The sequence below is a fragment of the Eumetopias jubatus genome, unplaced genomic scaffold (assembly GCF_037043125.1).
Source record: "Eumetopias jubatus isolate StellerSeaLion01/CBP00866 unplaced genomic scaffold, mEumJub1_p1.0 scaffold_5, whole genome shotgun sequence".
Classification (NCBI taxonomy): domain Eukaryota; kingdom Metazoa; phylum Chordata; class Mammalia; order Carnivora; family Otariidae; genus Eumetopias; species Eumetopias jubatus.
In genome coordinates this window covers 74,140,351-74,161,068 of record NW_028274811.1, presented here as the reverse complement: position 1 = coordinate 74,161,068, position 20,718 = coordinate 74,140,351, and the positions used below count along the sequence as shown (strand labels likewise).

Genomic DNA, 20,718 nt, shown 5'->3' with positions numbered 1-20,718 from the left:
AAAGAGTTTGGAAATTTTCCTTCCCTTTCTATTTTTTGAAACAGCTTCAGAATAGTTATTCATTCTTCTTTCAGTGTTCGGTAGAATTCTCCTGGGAAGCCATCCAGCCCTGGATTCTTTTGTTGGGAGATTTTTGATTACTGTTTCAATTTCCTTGCTGGCTATGGGTCTATTCAGGTTTTCTATTTCTTCCTGGTTCAGTTTTGGTAGTTTATACATCTCTGGGAATGCATCCATTTCTTCCAGATTGCCTTATTTGTTGGCATATAGTTGCTCATAATATGTTCTTATAACTGTTTTTATTTCTTCAGTGTTGGTTGTGATCTCTCCTCTTTCATTCATGATTTTATTTATTTGGGTCCTTTTTCTTTTCTTTTGATAAGTCTGGCCAGGGGTTTACCAATCTTATTAATTCTTTCCAAGAACCAGCTCCTGGTTTCGTTGATCTATTCTACTGTTCTTTTGGTTTCTATTTCATTGATTTCTGCTCTAATCTTTATTATTTCTCTTCTCCTGCTGGGTTTAGGCTTTATTTGCTGTTCTTTCTCCAGCTCCTTTAGGTGTCAGTTTAGGTTGTGTATTTGAGAACTTTCTTGTTTCTTGAGAAAGGCTGGTATGGCTATGTATTTCCCTCTTAAAACTGCCTTTGCTGCATCCCAAAGATTTTTGGACAGTTGCATTTTCATTTTCTGTAATTCTTTAATTTCCTGGCTGACGCATTCATTCTTAGTAGGATGTTCTTCAGTCTCCACGTGTTTGAGTTCTTTCCAAATTTCCTCTTGTGATTGAGTTCAAGTTTCAAAGCACTGTGATCTGAAAATATGCAAAGAATGATCCCAATCTTTTGGTACCACCTGAGACCTGATTTGTAACTCAGGATGTGATCTATTCTGGAGAATGTTCCATGTCACTAGAGAAGACTGTGTATTCTGTTGCTTCAGGATGGAATGCTCTGAATATATCTGTGAAGTCCATCTGGTCCAGTGTGTCTTTGAAAGGCCTTGTTTCCTTGTTGATCTTCTGCTGAGGTGATCTGTCCATTGCAGTGAGGGGGTGTTAAAGTCCCCTACTATGATTGTATTATTATGGATGTGTTTCTTTAATTTTGTTATTAATTGATTTATATAATTGGCTGCTTCCATTGTAGGGGCCTAAATATTTACAATTGTTAGATATTCTTGTTGGATAGACCCTTTAATTATAATATAATGTCCTTCCTCATCTCTTATTACAGTCTTTGGTTTAAAATCTAATTTGTCTGATACAAGGATTGTCACCCAGCCTTCTTTTGATGTCCATTAGCATGTATAGGTTTTCCACCCACTCACTTTCAATCTAGAGTCTTTGGGTCTAAAATGAGTCTCTTGCAGACAGCATATCGATAGGTCTTGCTTTTTTATCCCATCTCATACCCTGTGTGTTTTGACTGGGGCATTTAGCCCATTAACATTCAGAGTAAGTATCTAAAGATATGAATTTAGTGCCATTGTAGTACCTGTAAAGTCACTGTTTCTGTATACTGTCTCTTCTCCTTTCTGGTCTATGATACTTTTGGGCTCTCTCTTTGCTTAAAGGATCCCCTTTAATATTTCTTGCAGGGCTGGTTTAGTGATCACAAATTCTTCTAGTTTCTGTTTGTCTTGGAAGCTTTTTATCTCTCCTATTTTGACTGACAGCATTGCTGGATAAAATATTCTTGGGTGCATATTTTTCTCAACTAGCACCCTGAATACAACACTCCAGTCCTTTCTGGCCTGCCAGGTCTCTGTGGATAGATCTGCTGCCAGTCTAATATTTCTACTCTTGTAGGTTAAGAACCTTTTGTCCCGAGCTGCTTTCAGGATTTTCTCTTTGTCTCTGACATTTGCAAGCTTCACTATTATATGTCAAGGTGTTGACCTATTTTTATTGATTTTGAGGGGGGTTCTCTGTGCCTCCTTGACTTGAATGCCTGTTTCCTTCTCCAGCTTAGGAAAGTTCTCCACTATAATTAGCTCCAAAATACCTTCTGCCCCCCTCTATCATTTTCCTCTTCTTCTAGGATCCCAATTATTCTAGTATTATTTGGCTTTATGATAGCACTTATCTCTCGAATTCTCCCCTCCTGATCCACTAGTTGTGTGTCTCTCTTTTTCTCAGCTTCTTTATTCTCCATCATTTTGTCTTTTATATCACTGATTATCTCTTCTGCCTCATTTATCCTAGCAGTTAGAGCCTCCATTTTTATTACATGTACTGATAGCTGTTTTTGATTTTGATTAGTTTTTAGTTATTTTATTTCTCAGAAAGGGATTCTCTACTGTCTTGTATGCTTTTTTTTTTTTTTTTTTACCCAGATGGTATATTTATAATTGTTATTCTGAACTCTACTTCCAAATCTTACTTATATCCATATTGGTTAGCTCCCTGGATTTCAGTACTGCCTCTTGTTCTCCTTTTTGAGGTGAGTTTTTCCATCTTGTCAATTCTGTCCAGAGAAGAATAGATGGATGAGAGAACAAAATACTAAAATGGCAACAGTGACCCCAGAGAAATATATACTAAACAAATCAGAAGGGACCCCAAACATTAAAAAAAAATTAAAAAAGAAAAGAATAATCAGACAGTTGAACAGAACAGAGCAATACACTGGATCCTGTGTGTATTTTGGTCTGTTAGAAAAGATCCCAAAATTGTAAAGAAAGAAAAACATATATGTACAAAACTAAACACAATGAAAGGAAAGAATGTAACTGTAAAAGTGAAAATTAAAAGACCAAAAAAAAAAAAAAAAAAGAATACAAACAGACAGGTGAACAGAACAGAGCAATACACTATATCCTGGGTGTATTTTGGTTTCTTTGTTAGAAGAAACTAAATCCTAAAATTGTAAATAAAGAAAAACATATATATATACAAAAATAAAATAAAATGCAATGAACAGATAGAGTATAAGTGTAAAACTGAAAATTAAAAAAGACTTAAAGAGTTGATAAAATAAGAAAATGGTTGAAAAGGAAAAAGAGGAAAAAAATTAAAATTGAAAGACTAAAGAATCATGAGAAAAAAATCATGCATTCTATATAGTATTTTCCCCTACCACTGGAGTTCTACAGTTCTGTGTGATCCAGAAATTTGGTCTTAGCAGGATGTTCCCACTGATCTCCTGGGGGAAGGGCCTGTTACATTGATTCTCAGGTGTCTTTGCCCCATGCAGAGGCACTCTGCCAAAGGGCCAGGCTAAGTAATCTGCTCCCAATTGGTCGATGTGGCTTTTGTTCCCTGAAGGCTTCCTGAAATGCTTTAGAGGTTAAGAATAAAAATGGCAGCCTCCCAATCTCCAGCCCTGGACCCAAAAGCTTGTGCCCCCCATTCCTCAGTGCGCCCTCAGAGAGTAGTCATTCACTCTTATCTCCCTTGTTTCTGTCCGCACTCCGTGCTCACCCAGCCTGTGATGGAGTGATTCTATCTCAGGCTCATGACCTCACTTCAAGTCCCCAAACTGTGCAGACTCCTGTGGTGCGCACCTGCCCTGCTCCTCCCCGAGGAGGGAGGGAGGGTCTCGTGGTGGTTCTGCCACTTGCTGGGCCCCTGCTCAGAGAGAGGTCACCCTACTGTGCCAGGGTTCATGATTGATGGCAACAAGGAGCTGAAAGCCCACTCCGGGGCTCACTGACTGCAGCTGGCTTACCCACTCTGATGTCTGGGAACTCTGCCACATTCATTCAGGCTCCCCCATTCTTTCTGTGACCCCGGGGATCCTGAGACCACATTGTCCCACCTAGGATTCTGCCCCGCTTCGCCACCTGAGTGCCTTTCAGGCAAGGTTGTCCTTCTCCGGAGCAGACTTTTACAAATTCTGATTTTGCACTCCACTGCTATATCCCCCCATGGTTTATCTTCTGATATATTGCCTTGAATTCACTTTGCACTTCCTACCTCACAGAAAGTGGTCGCTTTTCTATTTGTAGAGTTGTAGCAATTCTTTTCTTAGAGCTAGGGTGAGTTAACAGGTGTTCAGAATGATTTGACAGCTATCTAGCTGAATTCCTGGGACCAAACAAAACTAAGGTCTCCTACTCCTTCGTCATTTTGAAAACTGTTAATTAACAATTTTAAAAGTATCCTATGCTTTTAAAAAGCAGACTAAAATACTAGCTGACCTAAACACTACTATTTTTTTCCCAGAAACCACCCATTTGCATCTCATCCATCATGTTCTGCACCTCTCAATTCTCTCACTAAAAAAAACCTAACATGTTATAAAACATGAAGTATCAAAAAGTAGTGAAAGTTTAGTGGATGAAATATCATTTAAAAACTGCATTGTTCACAAATAAATTCAACAAATAACTATTGAATACTTTTGATAGGTCAGGAGTCATGCTTGGCTTTAAGGAATCCTATCTTCATGATTTAATTTCGAAGATTACATCAGATTAGCCTATTATCAGAGGCTTTGGCATATGTGTGATGGGGCAAGGGTTTAGGTTTGCATTCTAGCATATCTTTTCCTATAGATGAATTCCTTCTCCCCAAATTGGACACATTTTTAAGTAGACTCTACCTGTCTAAGTCCATTCTGTGTAAAAAACAGAATATGCTGGAATATGCTATATACCACCTTTGTTGTGTGCTATACATTTAACATTTTATTTTAATTAAAAAAAAATTTTAACACAATCCTCTTGATCCAGCTATTTTTCCACTTCATTATTTTATTTATTTTTTTAAAGTAGTCTCCACACACACCATGGGGCTTGAATTCATGATCCCAAGATCAAGAGCCACATACTCTACCAACTGAGCCAGCCAGGCACCCTTATTTTTTTAAGGTTTTATTTTTTCTATTATGTATGCTGTAAATTTAAAAGTAGCACATGTTCATTGTAAAAGAAAATATTCAAACAAACCAGAAGTATATAAAGTAAAAAGTGAAAGTTCTCCCCTCTCTAATTATCCCCAGGTTCATCCCTCAGAGATGACCATTGTTAAGAGTTTCATAAGAATCATCCCACAATTCTCCAAGTATATCTTAGTATGTACATAAAATATACACATATGTATACACATGCAAATTTGGAGAAAGAAGTTTTAAAGTAGCATGATTATAAACAAAATTCAAATAATACAGAAGCATGTAAAATAAAATGATCTAGGGGCACCTGGGTGGCTCAGTCAATTAACTGTCCAACTCTTGATTTTGGCTCAGGTCATGATCTCAGGGTCCTGGGATTGAGCTGGCATTGGGCTCCACACTGGGCATGGAGACTGTTTAGAATTCTCTCTCTCTCTATCTCTCTCTCTCTCTCTCCCCCTCTGCCTCTCCCCTGCTTGCGCCCTCTCTCTCTCTAAAATAAACAAATATTTTCAAAATAAATAAATAAAATAAAATTATCTATATTCACATACAATATTTGAGGGATTATTTTTAAAATAAAGCAACAAATTATTATAAGAAAATGTAAATTATAAATAAATCAAATTATAAAATGCAAAGTAAAATGTTCCCTACCCCACATTTCCACTACCCAAAGGTAGTAACAAAGGCCCACAACTGCTTCTTTTGTGTGTTCGTGTGCGTGTATCCTTTGTGAAATTTTCTGTGAGTACACAGGAATACATACACACGTGTAACATAAATATATATGAAGATATAGAGAATATATATATGCCTAATGTAGTTATGAAATATGTTTTCAGTGGTTTTTATTGTGAAATCTAATATACACATAGATCAGTGTGCAAAATAACAAAGTGAGCCTCCTTGCAATCACTACCCAGACTGAAAAGTAAAACATTGCCAGCCCCTTAGAAGCTCTCCTCATGACTCCTCCTAATTACTACCTTTTTTCACCCTCCTTCTCAAAGGTTTCCACTATCTTGATTTTCACAGTAACCAATTCCTTATTTTTTCTTTTAATTTTACTGCCTAAGCACATAACATTAAGCACTATAACTTTTACTGTTTTCAGATTTTAAATAAATGGAGTCATACAAAATGTATTCTTTTCTGTCTGGCTTATTTTTTTTGCAATATTTATTTGTTAATTTTTAGCTTAATACATCTTGGGTATCTTAATCAGCATATATAGAATTACCTCATCCTTGTAATTCCATGGTACAGAAGTGAACAAATAGCCTGATGACCAAAGTATTTTCACTCTTTCGGTCATTATAAAAAATAACATTGTAAAGAACACCTTAGGCATTCATTTTAATAAGTCTTTTTTTTTAACTTAAAATGTAATCATAGTGCTAATGTAAAATGAGGTGGCATGTTAATTATTTCGGAATTCTTGAACAAATTTCAGTTCAAATACAATAAAACTTTAACAAAAGGTGTTCCTATCTTCTAAATTCTAGACTCCTTTCCAAAACTTCTATTTTGCTTAGAGATAAGGAGACATCTTTGGAGCACATTAGTGTTATGTTTTTCAAAGTATAGTCCCTGGATTGCTGGCATCATAGTTCCTGGGGGATCTTATTAAAATGCATCTTTTCCAGCATTCAGCTTCTTTAGAGATAGACCTCATGAATTAGTTAAGATACATCTAAAGTGCTGTAACCAAGAGACTCCAAAATACAGTAGCACCAACAAGATAGAAGTTGACTTCTTTCTCATTTAATAGACCTGTATTACAATTTACTCCATAAAGTGGTCCAAGGACTCAAATTCATGTTGCCTTGTGGCTCTGTCAAACTCTGGGTGCGGCCTTGCTTGCATGGTAGAAGCTGGTCCTCTACCTTGTCCATGGACTATCACACTCTCAGCAGAGGAAAAGGGAACACATGGAAGTAGGCAGTAATCGGTAAGGAAGTACAGAAATTGTACACACTCTCACTGGCAGAAAACATGGCCACATATAGTTACAATGCAGGCCAGGGAAATGTGATTTCTGGCTCAGCTGGCCATGTGCCCTCCTAAAACTGGCAAGGGGCAGGGTTCAATTATTAAAAGAAAGAAGAGATGGATATAGAGGGATAGTACTCTCTGTGGCACTGGGGAATCTACATTGTTAGGAGCTCCAACTTCTCTGACCTCAAGGCGTGACTGACCAGTCACTGAGCTGAAGCGATGTTCTTTTATATTCGGTTTTACATCACTTCTCCGAAGTACCCCTGGAAGTCTGTGAGCTATGTACACTTACTGGGAAAACCAGAAATCTATATAAAAAAAAGATAACAGCAAATATCAATAAAGTGCTAATTACATGCCAAATGCTTTACATGAATTGTTTTATTTAATCCTTACAAGTTTATGGGGTAAATACTGTTACTATACCCGTTTATAGGTAAGGAAACTACAATTTAGGGAATTTCCTTGCCCAAGCCCCACAATTAGTCTGCAGTTAGTAAGGGCTGGAACTTGAACCCAGAGCCTATGTGCTTTAGTCTGTGCAATGAATGGTTACATTTAAAAGAAACTCTAACCCTAAACATCTATAAATGTTCAATATAAAAAAGTTGTTGCAGTCAATAGTTTGGATATAAAGAAGCAAAACCTGGGGCAATTGTTAGTAGAAGGCACCCAAGGCTGGCCTAGTCCTAATATTAATGATACCATTAACTGATCCAGTTTACACTCTGCAAGGCAGTGTTGCATGTGATTTATCTATGCAACAACCCTCTGTGTTAGTTCTTATACTCATCTCCAACTTACAGATAAGAAAACTGGGGCATAGAGATGTTAAGTTACTTGGCCAAGGTCACATAGCTGATAAGAATAATATGTTTAATCACTATGCTATAACACCAAAATACAAAGAGTAGTTGATAATTATGAGTCATAGTTACCAAATCTGATATACTTTGCCATTACAAGGCATGTCATAGCTAAGAAGTCTTATTTTCAGTGGCATTATAAAATAGGATTATCATAAAATGAGTGAAGTTTAAAGGCTGTCTAATGCACAGATAAAGCAATTAGCAAGTCCACCCAACAGTATGATGATGAACATCTTACTTCATCATTATCAATTAATATTTACCAATTTCCATACTGAGTCCTAGAGATCTACTGTGTATACCTGGTTCTTATTTTCCTTATGTCTCTTTTAAGTAAAGATTCCCCCAAATTTGCATTTGACTTTGGTCATACAAAGTACACTCCAGGATGAGCACAAGGCACTAGGACAATGTTACACTTCCCTCCAATGACCAATGTTATTTTTGCCCCCAAAGCTTCATCTCACATTATTGCTTCATTGCATGTACAACTGCCATGCTCATGGTTTGCTGGATTCTGGGGACAATTCTCACTATGAGAAAAGAATAGAAACTGTTATTGTATGAATTATTGAGAACTCCCAAAATATTATATCCATCCTCTGGGGGACACAAATTAATTCTCTTTGGTAATACAACAGTTCCATATCTTGATTGCGGTGGTAGTTACATAAATCTATACATGGAATGAAATTACATATAACTATACAGACACACACACACAAATATATCCAAGTAAAAAATGATGAAAATGGAACCAGGTCTGTAGTCTAGATAACAATACTGTATTGATAAGGTTAATCTGTATATCAGGACCCATAAAATGGAGGACACCCCAGTGGCCCAGCCCATGTCACAAATGTACACCCAAGTCAGCCTACATTCATAGGAAACACCTATCAAAAAACCTAACATACACTAATGATAATCCTCCAACTCTGCTTTAGCTAGTTGAACTTACCCTAGAAAATAGGACCTGCTTGCCTTACAAGAAAATGCTCAACATCCTAGCCAACCATGCCCTGCTTCCATGTTGCCTCTTGTAACATTCTAAAAAACTTGCTCTTAACCAAAATGTCTCAGAATAATGTCCCACTATTTGTGAGGCACTGTACTCCTCCAATCCATGAATTGTCTTCCCTTGAATAAAAGACATTAAACTTGTTGCTAAATTGTATTATTTTTGTTATTTGACAGTACCAATGTCAATTTCTTGGTTTTGATAGTATATTACAGTCATATCATATATTGTATTTGCATTACATATAAGATGTCACCATTGGGAGTTAAGAGAGGAGTCTACTATTTTTGAAACTTCTTGCGAGTCTATAATTATTTCCAAATAAAATGTTTTTAAGGGAGGCAGGTGTGGAAGGGTGGTTCTCAGACCAGCCATGGCAACCACTGGGAACTTGTTAGAAATGCAGGATCTCAGGCCCCAGACCTACTAAATTAGAATCCACATTTTAACAAGAAGCTCATATATGATTCTTAAGCACATTAAAGTTTAGAAGCACTGTTATATAAGAAATAAAAGTGATAGTCAAGTATTTCTCATTCTATTAAAAAAATAGTTTCTTCATTTCAGTGTCAGATAGGTTATTCCAGAAGCTCAGGGTCTGCTTCACTGGTATGTAGCCAGTTCAGCTCCATAAGTATTGGCTTAGAAGACCTTCTTCCAACATGAGGTTTAATACTCTATCTTGATATTCTTAATAATTTTATCTTTGAGTTTTGTAAGTGAAGTCCTATGAGACCACAGATCATGCTCTGGGAGCATGGAGCCTCAGGTTACCAATTAGCATACTTCTCTACCTTGCTGGGATGTGTTCTCAGCTGCCCTGGCACTTTGGGATTCTTTCCCTCCATGTCCTTATCCAGCAATTGTGGCTGACCCCCAGCCCCAGCAGAAGTCTGGGCACAGACAAAAGGGCTCCCTTGCTCCCTGAGACATCCTAGACTGGCAGCACCATGGGGTGTGCACTGGTGACCGGTGGGCAGAAGACAGCCTCTCACCTACTGTTAATCCAGGTACCCAGCACGTTCCAGCATGGAGGCTGCACTACCCTCAGAGGTCCCCCATCCACTAAGGGTTCCCACAGATGGCAGGCCTAGGGGAAGGGGCGATACCTGGCACGACTTCCCCACCTCCTGCCAGGACATGCACCAGTCCAGCAGCTGGTGGGAGGGGAAACCAAGCAGCCAGTGGGTGGTATGTGTGCTTAGTCACAGAATGGGACCCTGTGAGAATCTGCATTCCCCGGGCAAGTGTCCCCACGCCTGAGGACATGAAACATTAAATAGTAAAGAAAACACCATTATAGATAGAGAAAAAGACAGTGGAAGAAAGGAAAAAGCTTTATGTTTTAATTTTCTTGCTTTTTGAACAGGGGGCTCCATATTTTTACTTTGCACTAGGCCTAGCAAAGCATGTAGTCAGTGTTGCAGAGGTCATTGGGAATCAAAAGATGAACTTCCAGCACCTGCACAGATGGTGCCCAGGCCCAGTGGTAAACTCTAATGGGTACCAAAAGCAGTCTTCATTACAAGATGGCTCCAGAAATCCTTTAGCAATATAAGCTTTGCCTGTCTCTCACTTTAAAGGAGACTTTCCACTATGGAACATAAGCCAAGACTAAGATTTGTAAGTATATATCTCCTAAATCTTTGTGTTTATACCTACTACTACCCAGGTATGCTTCCATGTTTTCTACATTTTAAAAAGGAAGATATGACCAAGAGTAATACTTCCTATATTTTTAAAAATTAAAATTTCTAAATGGCAGAATAGTTAAAAAAAAGTGGCGCTTTGGCATAAGTCTGGGGAGAGAGAAAGAGAAACGATTTAAGTTTTTAAGGACTGTATTTATATTTAATTCTTCCTTAATTCATTCATACAATTATTACTTATTGAGCCACTCCCTAAAAGATCACTAGTGAACTTAAACGACTTCCCTCTGAAGCACTTTTTCCATAAATAATTTATTAATGAATAAAAGTGATATTCAGAAGTAAAACACATTATTCTTCATTGTCTTGTTTCTCTACCCTGCGCAGGATCAATCTTCCTTTTACTTACATCATTTATCTTGAACTAATAATATTATTGAGTATAGCTCATATATGACTAAAGAGAAAGCAAAGTTTAAAAATTATTTTGTCTGGCAAGATGCTCTCAGTGAGTGTATTTAATGGAATAATTTCAAAATTGTATCTGTAGTATAATCCTACTTTGAATCTTATAAATATATATAATTGTGACTAGGAAAAGATGGTATATAAAGATCTTAGTAATGGTTGTTTTAGGGTATGGGCTTGCTGGTGGTTTTAATTTTCTTCTTTCTATTTCTCTCTGTTTTCCCCAGTTTGTCTGTAGTGAATATTATAGGGGACATTAGCACCATTACATGATAGGGCCCCAATGCCTCTGATACTCACTATTTTTTAATAGGATTTTTTTTTTTCAGAAATGCACCTTGATCTTTTGGAGACTGCCACCAGTTCAGTGACAGAAGTGAGAAAGCTGAGTGTGAACATCCCACATTTATGGGGTGTTAATTCATTCAATAGCCTAATTAAGTCACCACCTGATAACCCAATTCATTATAACATATCAGACTCTAAACACTCAATTAATTTATTCTCCTACTCTACATAAGCATACATATCTTGACTTTGTTAACTGAATCATGAAGTTTGTGTTTTTTTAAAGCAGTGATTTCCATATTACATTGTTGTAGGACAGTGAGTTGAAGCAGCCTAAAAACTCCTTATTACAGTTTCTATTGAAAAACTGCTTGACTTAGAATCATAAGGAATTTACCATAATAAAGTGTATACAGTATGTACATGCTAAATAATTGTAAAACTCTTAATCTGTGACACTTTCAACAGCCTATATGAAATGAAAGGACAGGAAACATAAACATGTAAGCCTGTACCACTGCTAATTGGGCTAGACTGTGAAAATCATCTAGTCCAGTAGTTCTCAGTCCTCACTGCACATTAGAGTCCCTATAGAGTTTTTAAATATACAGATGCCTGGGCCCCACCCCAGATCAATTTAATCAGAATCTCAGGATGGAGCGTGGGCATGGTATCTGTTTTATGTAGTCATCATTCTGAGTGCTTTTACATATGTTAAATCATTTAATGCTACACCTCATGCCAAGTGTACTATTATCATCTCCATTTTACCTTTAAGGAATTGAGGCTTATGAGGAAAAGTGAAATAAGTGGCAGATCTAGGATCACAACAGGCTGCATCACAGCCTATGTTATGTTACACAATCTCACAACCCTTTAAGCCATCTTCCCAGAGCCTGGAGCACTGCCATACAATTCCTCATATTGCAGAATTCTACAAGACAAAATATAGCCAGAAATGAATAAATGCAGAAAATTCAGACTGATTTTAGGGTTAGCTAAAGGTACCAGTGCAAATAAGAGATGACAGAAATCTGAAATGATTAAAATTCAGACAGCAAGTTCTGCTAGTAGTGATCAGGATCACACTATCATTTTTTGAGTGCCATTTCACAGCAAAAAAACCAAAGGCACAAAGAGGTTAAGCAACTTGCCCAAAGTCATACACCTGGCAAGAGACAGGGCAAGGATCTGAACTGAGCCAATGTGGCAACCAAACTTGTGCAACAGCAAAATAGGGAATGAAAAAAGCCATCTCCCAACTTATTGATCAAATACACAAAAATTTATTTAGGCCAACTGTGCAAAATGAAACCTTCTTCCTCAAGAAGCTGAAACTGATTATTAATACCATCTCGTGGAGATTAAAAATGCATATGAGTAGGAAACTTCTCCTTATGAAGCTAACAATTTAGTGGGAGAGTTAAAACAGAAGCAAGAGGAGATTCAAATATTAGTTAAGAGATGGAATTGGATGTTCTTTAATGTACCTTCCAACTCTGGAAGATTCTCTGAAACTCTTTGCCTTACCAAAATTTTGCTTTGAAAATTTAAAAAAGTTTCATTTAAGCCAGATGCATTTATAAACCACAAGCTCAGGGCTTCAAAGGAAGGAGAAATAAGCTCTGGCTTAGGTGTTTTAATTCTGCAAACTGCAGTACTTTGTCTAAATTTGAATACCAAGTTAGCAAATTTGATTCCCTTCTTATGTACAGAAAGAACCAATCTACATCACATTGTATTCACCATTTGTGCAGTTGCTTTGAATCCAGAAATTAGAAATGCTCTGTTTTACCTAAGTATCAACAAAGGAAGGGAAAAACCATGTCCAAACTATATTTACACTGTTGGTATGAGCAGATGGAAACGATGCCATGCTAGGTCTATAGAATACCTGGTAGAGAATCTGGAGTTTGTTTGCTTATGTTCGATGGGATTTTCAAATTATTTTTAAAAGTAGGTCATAAGTGCCTGTCTGAATTAGAGGAGGATTCTCTAAGGATTCCTGCTGTATTTTAAAAAATTTCCTTTGGCCCACAGGTGCCTTGTCCCAAGAAAAAAACATACCCTCACACAGGCAAGAATTTCTATCTTGTCTCCAACATGACCAAAATGGGGTGGAGGGACAGGATTTGACACCCCCTAGCTATTGTCAAGGGACCAATTAGTATATTCACAGCTAATTTAATGGGATCCTGAGTAACATCATTAAGGGCACAGTAGGCAATAAATGATTATAAAGAACCTTGTGAAATTCCCTAGGTATCTATGCTTGGCCTACCTCCCCTATCTAATACCATCTGTGCAGGCACAGATGACCTGGAAATGGAAATTGTGTAACTAATAATTTCTAATTGAAAGAAATCTAACTTAAGTCTATGCATACTGCTGATTGCATGTTATATCTTACTTAGTTTACACCTGGGGAATCTAAACTAGTTATTGCTAACCTCTCTGGAACTCTGAAGCTCAATGATTAAGGTTCATAATGCCTACTGTGCTAAGTGAAATAGCATTTTAAAAATTCAGTTGAGGGGACACTTACTGGATGGCTCAGTAAGTTAAGCGTCTGAGTCTTGATCTCAGCTCCAGTCTTGATCTCAGGGTCCTGAGTTCAAGCTGCTTAAAAAAAAAAAAAAATCAGTTGAGGAACAATTGTTTTTCCTAGGAGAATTTTGCAACTTCTTGAGAGATAACTCAGGATGCCAAACAGAGTGAGGTTGTTGTTAAAATGCAGATTCTTAGCCAATACCCAGATCTAGTAATTCAAACCTTTGAGGGCTAGAGCCCAGGGACCTAAATTTTAACAAGTTCCCCAGGGGGTTCTTATGTACACTAAAGTTTGAGAACTTCTGCCCTAGGGTATCACCAGTCCAATGCTAAAAATCACTTGTTACTACCAAATATTATAAAATGTTGAACTTCTAGGAAAACAGCACTTGTTAGCATTAGAAAAATTCCAGCCACAATTTGACTTTCTCATATTTAGGGGCATGATTCAGCATGTAGCCCAAATGCTATACAGCACTGCTATAGAAATCTGCGCATCCTGGTCAAGGCTGCAGTAAAAGGCTCTCCTTCCCACCCCTTGCACAGGACTGGTACCACAACTGGTATGGCCCCAAATTAATCACTGTCATTTTCCTCCATCATGATGCTCTCTCATATTCCTGGAAGGAAGGATGATGTTAATTTTGGGTAACTCATAAAACCCAGTGCACTTTTCCCCTATTGATATTTTGCAATGTATTTTTCTTATATTGTTCTTTTCAGTATATTTACTGACTAGCACAAAAACTGGTCCCTATGCTTGCAAATTTCTTCAAACTCCTAACAAATATTCTGCTTTTAAATAATATTCATAAAAGCTAACAAAATGACCAAAAAAAGTGAGGAGGGATGAAACTGGCTTCAGCACTCCAAGAGAAAAGCCATGTCATGTCCTCATGGTATGTGAGGTTATCCCCTTAGACACCCGAGAAATCTTTCACCAAATCCAAACTGTAACAAGCAAGACCTTGGGCAGAGAATTTCTTGCCTTTTGGAGAATATCAGAAATCTAAAAGCTTGTAAAACTATTAAAGAATTGGTAATACAAGAACCTTTTTTACAGAAGTTTCCATACCTGTTTGTTTTTCAGGAAGGAATAACAGCCGGTACAAACACTTGACGAAAACAACATTTACCTATATAACTAAGCTCATACATACTCTGGAGCCTGGAACGTACCTGTTAAAAAATAAAAAGTTTAGGGCGCCTGGGTGGCTCAGTTGGTTAAGCGACTGCCTTCGGCTCAGGTCATGATCCTGGAGTCCCGGGTTCGAGTCCCACATCGGGCTCCCTGCTCAGCAGGGAGTCTGCTTCTCCCTCTGACCCTACCCCCTCTTGGGCTCTCTCTCTCTCAAATAAATAAATAAAATCTTTAAAATAAATAAATAAATAAATAAAAATAAAAAGTTTAATTGCTGAGTCACTAGAAATCAAACTCTTTCATAAAATTCTCCCAATCAGACACCATTCAGCCTGGCTCTATTAGTGTCACTTCTCAAAAAGCAGAAATCTTAAATGGGATGAATCATAACAGCTGGTTTCCCCCAACTGCCACTCCACCAGACAGGAAGCTGGTTGTCAATGGGTGTTAGGGTGTCCAGGCAGCTCAGGCTGGGTAGTGAGGCCTGTAAAAAGGAGGGGAAGCCCATCAGGGAACTTCTTCAGATGGAGAGCTTAGAAAATGATGCTTTTGAAAATTTTTGCTTTATTTATTTATTTATTTATTTATTTATTTATTTATTTATTTAAGAAAGAAAGAAAGAAAGAGAAGGTGGCAAGGGGCAGGAGATGGAGAGAGAGAATCTTAATGTGGGGCTTGATCTTTGGACCCTGAGATCATGACCTGAGCTGAAATCAAGAGTCAGACATTTAACTGACTGAGCCACCCAGGCGCCCCAAATTTTTGCATTTTGATTGTGCTGTGGAGAAAGCCCTAACTGAATGCCATAGTCCACAGGGGTCTTTTTCTATCCAGGGAAGGGATATAAGAAGTATGACTATAACCTATTCTGTATTTATAATCAACATATAAACTGAATAAAGATAGAAAACATTAAAATTGTTGAGAAGTGATTCATTTGCTTGGAAGAAAATTGCAAAGGAATTTGACTAGTGTGCTGCAGAGAACTTGTTTCTCTCTAGTAGAGATGTCTGAAAGTTAATTCTACTATAAAGCTACAATGATGACATATGATATCTGCGAAAGGATAGACACATAGATCAATAAAGAATAGAGAGTACAGAAATATAATCACATAAATATTATGGTCAATTAATTTTGACATAGATGCAAAGGCAATGGAGAAAAGACCATATTTTGCACAGATCTATATGCAAAAAAAAGGACCTAGACATATACCTCACATCTTACACCAAGATTAACTCAAAATGGGCCAAGACTTGAATGGAAGTGTAAAACTGTAAAACATTTACAAAAACTGTAAAAATTTTTGTGACTTTTAGCTAGGCAGAGTTCTTAGATATAACACTAAAAGCACTATCCGTAAGAAATTGATAAATTGGACTTCGTCAATATTAAAAACGTTTTTTTGCCCTATAAAAAGACAAATTTTTCTCTGCATAAGACACTATAACAGAATTTAAAATATGCCACAGAGTAGAGCAAAATATTTGTGAATCACATATCTGACAAAGAACTTATATCCAGATTATATAAGGAATTTTCAAACCTCAACAATATGAAAACAAACAAACAGATTTTAAAAATGGACCAAAGTCTGAAAAGACAATTCAGGAAAGAAGATATGAGGATGGCAAACAAGCACATGAAAAGATACTCTACATCATTAGTTATTAGGGAAATTCAAATTAAACTGCAATGTGATACTAATATGCACCCTATAGAATGACTAAAATTAAAAACAAAAAGACTAATAATATGAAGTGCTGGTTAGTATGCAGAGAAACCTGAACTCTCAAATGCAAAATGGTATTGGGAAGATAGTCTGGCAGTTTATTATGACATTAAATGTATACTCTCTATAGGCAGTTAATTTCACTGTTAGGTATTTGCCCAAGAGAAATAGACATATGTTGATATAAAAACCATTTGTGAATGTTTATAGCAGCTTTAGTCAGAAACACCAAAAACTGGATACAATGCAAGTGTTCTTCAATTGGTGGCTAAACATACTGTGGAGCATCCATACAATGAAATATCATTCAGCAATAAAAAGGAACAAACCACAGATACATGCAACAACATGGATGAATCTCAAATGCATTATTATGCTAAGTGAAAGAAGCCACAGTGAAAAGGCTGCCTCTGTATGATTCCATGTATATGACATTTTAGAGAAGCAAAACCCATAGGCATAGAGAACATATCAGTGGTTGTTAGAAGTTAAGAGTCAAGGAGAGGGATGCCTGGGAGGCTCAGTAGGTTAAGCATCTGCCTTCAGCTCAGGTCATGATCCCAGGGTCCTGGGACTGAGTCCTCTTTGGGCTCCTCACTCAGCAGGGAGTCTGCTTCTCCTTCTGCCTGCCGCTCCCCCTGCCTGCGCTCTCCCCTTCTCTGACAAATAAATAAAATCTTAAAAAAAAATTTTTTTTTTTAAAAAGAGTCAAGGAGAAAGGTATGAGGAGGGAGTTTTCTGGAGGTGAAAACTGTCCTATTTGTCAAACGTATAAAACAAAAAGAATAAATTTTACCATATGTAAATTAAAATAAATTTTAAAGAGTTTATTCTGAGCTAACACTTGAATATTTTACAGTAAATTTTCAGGAATAATTGTCATTGCAAACCAAAAAGACCTGCAAACTTTCCATTTTTTTGAAGATTTTTTTTTTTTTAATTTGGGAGAGAGCGAGAGAGAGCAGAGTTGAGAGGGAGAGAGAAGAGCAGACTCCCCACTGAGCAGAGAGCCTGATATGGGGCTCCATCCCAGGTCCCCGAGATCATGACCTGAGTTGAAGGCAGACACTTAACCAACTGAGCCACTCAGATGCCCCCAAATTTTCTTTTTTTAAAGTAAATTTCCCATTGCATGTTTCTGTTTGGGCAAATACTCAAAAATAACATCAATCTATCTGTTCAAACCTATATGCTTAGTGAGTATGTAAAAAAAAAAAAGGTTAACCTTAAAATCACAAAATAAAAACTTTCTTTTTTTTTAAAGGTTCAGGAACCTAAAAAAAATTCAGGCAAAGATACTGATCAAATCAAGATTACATAGGACAGATGTCTTCCTCTGTGCACAATCTGTCAACATTTGACAAAGCTAAATCATGCTGCTTGGCTTTCTATACTATTCAAGTTTAATAGAATCCGCTGACTCCAGTACTGGTTTTTTCACCAGGAGTCAGAGTTATAACAAGTCATTAACATTCTGGACAGTTCTTGTTTTTAAGAAATGTGAATATCTGTTAGAGACTAATACTCTTTGGCAGGTAAATCATATTATACCTTATACTTTTTACATTTTTTTATGTTGGCTCAATTGAGAAATATTGAAGAGAAATCACAATTCAAATACAGAGCAATTAAATCACCTAAAATCATTTTACACATAAGAGAAGTGATTTATTCAAGCTAAAGATTAGAAGGACAGAATCAGAAACAGAGACTAACTCACCTTATTCTCAGTTTTAATGGCCCTGCTTTCAAGATCACAAACACAAACCAAAAATATTTCTGTTAATAAATTATGATTAAAATTAAGTTACTACAACTTAAAAGGGGGCATTATCACTTTAAGTACCAATGTACACCCAGTGAAATTTATTCAATGAGTATGTGGCTACTACCAACAGCAATGATCTCTTACTAAATTCTTTTTACACATTATCACTTTAGCTTCACACTGTTCATTATTTCCACTGATGGTACCCTATTTCAAACTTCCAGATGATATAGAGTCACCTCTGATCATTGGTCTCCCTGCTTATCCTCTCCCCAATTATCTTGTGTTTTCTGTACACTTCAGATCAAAGTGCCTTCAGGCTCCCCCATTCCTGCCTGCAACACCTACTCTCTGTCATAACATATCCAGCGAAAAAAGTGTGTAAGGTCAACACATCTTCATGGGTGTACACTGAATAAATGCAATGCCTAAGAAACAACTATTAATTTTCCACCCCCTTTTTCTCCCACTCCAAAATACAACTGAAGGCAAGTGACTGAGAATGATGTTCCTATTGGGAAAATCTTGGAAATATATATAGGGACACATACATAGCTCAGGTATAAAATACTTTTGTCAGTAACAGTGGCCCACCATAGCCACGATTCTCAATGGGAAAGAGATGTACAACCCTTATGGTGGGTGTGGTTTGGGTAAACTCCCTAGTTCTTTCACTTCTCCCCCTCTTTCCTCAAAACCTCCCTCAGAAAACTTGTCCAGTTCTGTGACTCCTACAATTATTTCAATGGGATTGATTCTGAGGCCTAAGGCCCACATTTCCAAATGCCTGAACATTTTCACTCATATATTGTACCACTACCTCTAACCTAAACCAGCTCCTCCTTTTGGTTTCCTTATGTCTTTTTATATCAATACTATCTTGGAGCAAACAAACTTGAAGCTAGTACTTATTTTTGGTTCCTCATGCTCACTCACCTCTCATACCCAAATAAAGCTGTCAAATCAGTCAATTCTGCCTTCAGAGGGTCTTTCATATCCTTCTCCTCTTCTCTGTTCCCATTATCAATACGCTAGCACAGGCCTCATTACCTTTCACCTCCTAATTCAGCTTCCTCTTTCCGGTATTCCCCCATTCTAATCCATTACCCATATTGCCATCATCTAGACAATCCTAACATGAGGATTAGTATATGTCACTTCCTGGTCAGAAGCCTCCAATGATTCCCCATTGCTCACAAATAAGGCCATACTCCTTAATCCAATATTGAAAGATCTCTTCACAATCTGTCTTCAACCTATCTTTCTATCTCTGTTACAACCACCCTCACGTGCCCCATATGCCAGTTAAACCAGATTATAGTCTTTTGCCAAAACACCTTGTGATAGCAAACCAGTGCTCTTAGGATCCCTAAATTTAGAATGTTTCAATACTCTCATTATCACAGCTACAAACCTTTGATGTCCCAGAGCTAACTCCCCCATGAAGCTTTTCCCAACACCCTGAGCCGAATATGTTCTAGCAATCCAGAACTTCCTACACCACTGAATTAGTGCCTGTATGACACTTCTCATCTAATATCCCTTATCCTCGGGGCGCCTGGGTGGCTCAGGCGGTTAAGCAGCTGCCTTCGGCTCAGGTCATGATCCCAGTATCCTGGGATCAAGCCCCACGTCGGGCTCCCTGCTCAGTGGAGAGTCTGCTTCTCCCTCTCCCTCTGCCTGCCTCTCTGCCTCCTTGTGCTCTTTCTCTCTCTCTGTCAAATAAATAAATAAAATCTTAAAATAATAATAATATCCTTTATCCTCATATCTTGCATTCTATGTTAGACTATACTACTTTGTTTCTAATGTTATAAATGTTTTAACCTATAAGGGTCATGTTGACTCTTAAATTTCCAAAATCTAACACAACAGTGAAAGCTCCCCAAATAGTAGGCCATAAAGGATCAAAAGATCAAAGATGATAAATATGATACTTGATTGAAAACAAAATGGAATCAAGGCAGCTGCAATTCTAATTCTGTAAGTAGACACATAAAAGCCTTCTGTGTTCACATGTGTGATACATTTATTCTGTACTTTTTGCCACAATATGTTCTAGAAACTGGGTCATAAAGTATCATTTTCCCATGGGAACAGTGATGTTATTGGGGATTGTGCTTTTCAACAAAGACTCATTATCAAATAAATCATAGATGGGAACAACATGCAATAAAAGCAAAGATAACTGTAAATCCTTGTAATTTAAAATTATAATATGAGCATTTTCAAATGGGCATCCACACACTATGCATATTTGTTATGCCAAGGGTTCCAATATATCACAAATTATCTATGCTGACATAAAAATAGCTTTCATAAATAGTAAAGTCAATATGCTAGCTATAATGAACCAAAGATGAATTGATCACTTTATTTGCCATCTTACTA

The 20,718-nt window shown here is 37.2% G+C and overlaps 1 pseudogene; it reads right to left on the bottom strand.

The window, feature by feature from the left end:
- The window catches only part of LOC148164373 (uncharacterized), a 42,861-nt pseudogene extending 23,440 nt beyond the window's left edge, over positions 1-19,421 (bottom strand).
- Positions 19,422-20,718: the final 1,297 nt, after the last annotated feature.